This window comes from Magnolia sinica, chromosome 16 (genome assembly GCF_029962835.1).
Source record: "Magnolia sinica isolate HGM2019 chromosome 16, MsV1, whole genome shotgun sequence".
In the NCBI taxonomy this organism is placed as follows: Eukaryota; Viridiplantae; Streptophyta; class Magnoliopsida; order Magnoliales; family Magnoliaceae; genus Magnolia; species Magnolia sinica.
Window position 1 is genome coordinate 59,195,596 of NC_080588.1, and position 6,417 is coordinate 59,202,012.

The following is a 6,417-nucleotide window of genomic DNA, read 5'->3' on the forward strand; positions in this document are numbered from 1 at the left end:
GGTTTGCTATGCTATGGCCCGCCCGAAAGTCGGATTGGCCCCATCCTTCGGCTCAATGCCTAAAATGAGCTTGGGAAAGGAATGGAAGGCGTGGATTGAATACATACATCAAGGTGGGGCCTATATGAGTGGGTCACCCCATAAGCTTGGAAACAAGCTAATATTTGTGTTTTCCCTTTTGTCCAGCGTCCTTGGACGCTGGACGGTTGGGCGTTGCACATGCATTGAGGTGGGCCCTGCTTAGGTGGGCCACCAAATGATGGATGGTGTGGGTACAACACATTTAAAGTGGGCCCCACTTATAAATGGTTTGGATAAAATACCTGCCTCATGGTGGGGTCCATCCTGATGGGCCACATGACCATATTAACACAAGAAAAGAAAAATGAAAAAGAGAGGGAGAGAGAGAAAGAGAAAGAGAGAGTGGGACACGCGTGATGGAGGGACCCCGACATTATGGGCCTTCCCTTGCAATCAATCATACATCAAGTGGGTCCCAATACATGTGGGCCCATCAAATCAAAGATCAATTGTGGGGATTCCTTTCTCCACTGAAATAGAAGGTCTAGATGACCCCTTTTCAAACTAGAAAGTAAACGTCATGATGGGGTCCATGGAGAATGGCCCCATCATGGAATGATGTTGATAATCAAGGTGGGCCATTGGCCACATCTTAGGGTCTAAAGTGAGATCCATACCATCGATCGGTATGCCTCACTTGGCCCATCATGAAAACATGAAAAAACTAGCCTATAAAAGCACCCACCATTTAATCTTCTTGGTCCGTTGAAAAGTCGGTCTCCTTGTGCTTCACTTTGATGGAGGGTGATGAGGTTTGAATGGCTAGGATGATGATTCTTAGGGTGGGAAGTGGGCCACAAAATCACTTTCTCTCTTGGGAAGGGCTTGGACATGAGCACCTCTCTTTGCTTGGGATTGTTGCTTGGGAGTGAGTTTGAAAAGAGAGAGAGAGAGAGAGAGAGAGAGAGAGAGAGAAAGAGAGTTGTAAAGAGAGAGATGTGATAGAGTGATGGATGGGAGAGAGAGGGATGGGTGTGTAAGGCCTTTTTTGACTTTTGTAGTAGATTGTGTAAGAAAGGTATGGGTGGTGTAAGAAACTTTTGACTTTGGGGTTGCTTGGGGATGGGTGAGAGGTGATACATGTACTTGACATGATGGGATTGATTGGATGATTGATTGATGTGACATATTGTAGAAATTCTCTTAAAATTTGCACGCGCGACGTTTTCCTCACACCAAACGCTGGCCCACATCTCCTGGCCAGAGTATCGGATTGGCGCGCGAGACACGACATCGGAACCGCGGCAACAGCGCGGTCGCAAGAGTATAAGTCTCAGTTTGAGTCAATTCAGATTGATAGCGCGTAACTCAGGGTCGCGTGCAAATACCGGTTAAGGGTCGAAGGTTGTTGGAATTCGACCGGAAAGACCGCGGAAGTCTACGGAACGGTACGATCTAGGATACGGGGCTTACAAGTTAAGTGGTCACTTAGTACTTTAACACCTGTGAGAAGATTACAGTGATCCAGATGGTCCCATGCCTCTGATTCTTTTGATCACGATGTTTGACTTTGATTATTATTAAGCAAGTTATATAGACAAATTTGTATGCCTATTCCACAATGTGATTGAGTGGGAGATGTTAGAGATAGGCCAGTGGGGCCCACTGGTGGGAAATCACTAGTAGGTGGGTCCCATGTGTTTAGGCCTATTCCGACCTCTTCCTTTCAGTTGCATTTCAAATTCAAATTTGAATTTGGTTTTAGATGGAGAGATAGGGATAAGACCAGATAACTTCCGGTCTCATCCAAACTCCAATCCAGTCAAAAGTACCGAGTCGGGTCGAGTTGGCGTGAGTTGGATTGAGAGATGAGGGAGAGAGAGACCGAGAGAGTGGAGAGGAGAGAGAGGAGGAAGAGGAGGGTGATGGTTGTGGGTGGTTGCCGGGCTTGGAAGATGAGGAGGATGAGGGAGGGAAGGAGAGAGGTCGGGCTTAGAAGATGAGGAGGATGAAAGAGGGAGAGAGATTTTGGGATTGAGTCGAGGTAAGATGCGGCGGGTAAGGTTAGAGAGTCAGGTCTAACCGAATAGAGTTTCGGGTCGAGTCGAGTCTAGTTACTAGGTAATTCAAACTCGACTCGGTTTGAGTTTGGATTGGGTGAAGCCTACTCGTTTCAGACCAACTCACCCATTCGGTTCAGGTCGAGTCGGATCTGAACGAGTCGAGTCAACCGAATCGAGTCGTCCGGTGCCCACCTCTAATTATGTCTCTTTTACCTAATGAGATATTTTATCACAACGGTTAATACTTATATGCAATAAAATCCAAAAAATGGAATCTATGAGAACTATGTGTATATGAGTATCTAGATATGGTCCATGATTTTAATAATTGATTTGTGCATATCACTCACCATTGTTATGGAGATTTTTTTTTTAACATAGCCCAAATGCAAAATATACCAAGAAAAAAAATAGTTGATATAAGAAAGATATGTAAAATACATCTTACCATTGTTGATTTCACATCCCAACAGGCGATACCACTTGACGCAGGGAATGACATGATGAGGTCGATCACCTCTTCCTCAATCGATAACTACCTTGAATCCACAAGGCTCTCTTGAATCCATAAGGAAAAAAAAGTTCTAAGGAATTGATTTATTAAATGAATTGATGAGTAAAAACAAGCTAAACACCCTTTAAATAATCCTAAGTAAACCCTTAAAACTTAATTAAAGAGTTATAATCAAGTAAGGAAAAAAATCCAAAAAAAATATGTAAATTTTCACTGCCCATCGACTTGTCATTGACCGTTCAAAACATCTAAAAAGTGTCCAGAGACTTGAATTAGAAATTATATGATTTTCGACCTGTCAAACTAGATTTTGACCTATCGACAAGATCTGTTGACATGCCTAAACTGGCAGAAACCAAATATCAAGGAATCTAGAATTTCAAGCGGAATTTTGACTTGTCGACTAGATTTATCGACTAGTCGAACTATGCTGAGTGTGTTCGATCCATCTCGGCTTCTTTTCTTTGGTCCATCTTAGCCATGAACAAGTCCGCGAACCATTCTACAACAGTCCCCTCCACTTTAAAAGAACTCGTCCTCAAGTTATTTGTCAGATTCGATTCATGATACTCGTACAGGTTTGCCACATTGAATGTGCATGAGATCTCCATATCTTCGGGAAGATCAACAACATAAGCATTGTCATTTATCTTACAAAGTATGGGTGCTGATCCAATCTTCTTGTTCTTCAATTTATTATACATCTCGGCCAGAAATCTCTCTTTGTACAATGAACCATCACGTTGTCACCCACATTGAATACCTTCAAACGTCTATGCATGTTAGCCTTCTCCTTGTACTTGTCGTTAGATGCCTTCAACTAGGCTTGGGCATAAAAATGTCCTCTTATGATTCGATCCTCCATATATTCTGCTACAATGCTCATGCCTGAGAGTTTGTGCAAGGAAACCAAATCAAGAGTGTGTCGAGGTACTCTCCGTACACAATTTCAAATGGGAACTTGCCTTTGGAATGGTTCAGTACGTTATTGAATGTAAACTCTGCCTAGATCAAGGCTAACTCCCATTGTTTGGGCTTATCACCTAAAATGCATCGTATAAGGTTTCCAAGCGTTTGATTCACTACCTCGGTTTGTCCATCAGTTTGCAGATGATACGCACTGTTGAATTGTAACTGGGTGTTAAATCATCGCCATAAAGTCCTTTAAAAATGACTGAGGAACTTAGTGTCATGATCTGAGGTGATGGATGTTGGAACCCCATGTAGCTGAACAACTCATCGAAAAAACAGATTTGCAACGTGCTTAACGTCGAGAGTTTTCTTGCACAGTATGAAATGGGCCATCTTAGAAAATATGTCAACCACGACGAAGAAAAATACACACTATGTTGGGTCCGTGGGAGTCCTAACACAAAGTCCATAAACAAATCCTCCCAAGGACCGTTGGGGATGTAATGAAGTGTATAGTCTAGTGTTTTATGACTGCCCCTTGGATGTCTAACACGTGTGACACCGCTGCACTGCTCTTCCTACATCTCGCTTCAGCTGTGGCCAATAATAACATTCTCCTAGGAGAGCTATTGTCTTGTCTCGCCCTAGATGACCGTCGAGGCCACCTCCATGTAGCTCTTAGATGATGTGGTCTCGCCACGAACTCTATGGAATACACAATTGATTTCTCTTGAAAAGAAATCCATCCTAGATATGAAGGTCGTTGGGCTGACCCTCCTAACATCCAAATCACGCATCCTTGAAGTCGTCATCGACATATAGGTCTTTGAGGCATTTGAATCCAACAACCTCATTGCTCATGGTGAGTAACAAGGTTGCACATCGGCTAAGTGCATCAGCCACATTATTCTATTGCCCGAACTTATGCTTCAACGCAAATGTAAATTCCTGCAATAGTGAAATCCACCTAGCATACACACGATTCACATTAGCATGACTATTTATGAATTTGAGAGCTTAATGGTTTGTGTAAAGAACGAACTCCCTCTGAATCAAGTAATGTCATTAATGTCGCAATGCCTGGACCACTGCATATAATTCGAGCTCATACATCAACCACTTTTTGCATACATCACTGAGCTTCTCGTTGTAAAAGGCTATCGGCCTTCCCTCTTGTGACAAAACTCTCCTAATTCCAATAAATGATCATCACGTTCGACCTCAAACAGTTTATCGAAGCTGAGAAGTACTAGAACTGGGGTTGTAGACAACTTGTGCTTGATTTCAGCGAAGCTCCTATCGGCTTCGTCGGTCCACTGAAATGATCCCTTCTTCATACAGTCTGTAATCGATGACACAATGGTGTGGAAATTCTTCACGAACTGACGATAGAATGTCGTCAACCCGTGAAAAATTCGTACTTCATAAATGTTTGTGGGAGTCAGCCTCTCTCTGATGGCTCTCACCTTTTCGTCATCCAACCGGATGCCCGTGGACGTCATAACAAAACCCAAAAACAACAGGCTATCGGTCAAAAAACTGCATTTTTTAAGATTGAGATACAGCTTGTTCTCGATGAGTACTAGAAGGACTTGTTTGAGATGTTCCATATGACTTGCTTCATCTTAGTCATATATCAAAATGTCATCGAAGTATAACACCACGAACTGCCCAATGAATTATTTCAGAATTTGGTTCATTAACCTCATGAATGTACTAGGCGTGTTTGAAAGACCAAATGGCATGACCAGCCATTCATAAAGTCTCTCCTTGGTCTTAAATGTCGTCTTCCACTCATCACCTGGCCGTATTCGGATCTGATAGTAGTCGCTCCTTAAGTCCAATTTAGAAAATAATTTCACACCCTCAAGCATATCCAATTTATCGTCCAGCCGAGGTATAGGAAACCTATATTTTATGCTAATTTTGTAGATTGCCTAACTATCAACACACATGCGCCAACTCCCATCTTTCGTAGGAGTTAATATGGTCGATACGACACATGAGTTGATGCTTTCTTGGATTAAACCTTTACGGATCAATTCCTTCACATGTCCTTGCAGAATATCATACTCTTTCATACTCATCCGATACAGAGGACAACTGGGTAAGCTGGATTCAAAGACAATGTCGATATATTGTTGAATATCTCGCATGAGAGGTAATCCATCGGGAAGGTCGTTAGGCCAAATTTCTTTGAACTCATGTAGCAAAAATTTTAGTTTCTCAAAAATGATTGTGGGCTCGAGTTCTTTCCCCTTTACAATTAATGTATGGGCTTGTCCCAAATCTTTGGATTCATCTATAAAATCTCATATTGTTAAGAGCGAACACCCTTCTACTTTAGAAGTTTCGGGGGTTCCTCTTGACCCATAGGCGCCAATATGGTTTTCCGACCGTCCATGACAAATAAATACACATTATCCCGTCCTCTATGAGTAGTGTCACAATTGAATTGCCATGGTCGACCAAGTTGAACCAAGTTGAATGCAACCAGCCTCCATATCAACAACGCTGCAAACTATTTGGTTCTTATAATATTTGCCAATTGAAAAAGATTTAGTGCATTGTTCAATTACCTTTGTCTCGTTGACTTTCTTAATCTAGTCAATCGTTCACGGGAGGAATGGCACTCCGTTTTCAGTTGCAACTTCTCCACCATCTTAGAGACGATGTTCTCATCGCCCCCACTATCGGTGGTTTGACTCACATCGCAGACTTTTCGATCACAGCCCTCCATCTTACATTAGCTGTGAGTTTGAATCTCAGTCTTTTTCAATTTTATTAAAATCTTAAAATCCAGTTTCCCAAGATTAATGACTCGGTTGAGTTGTGCCAAGTCAACCCAACAAGTCTACACAAATCTATCTCAAAACTGATTTTCCTAAGGACTTGGCTTGAAATCTC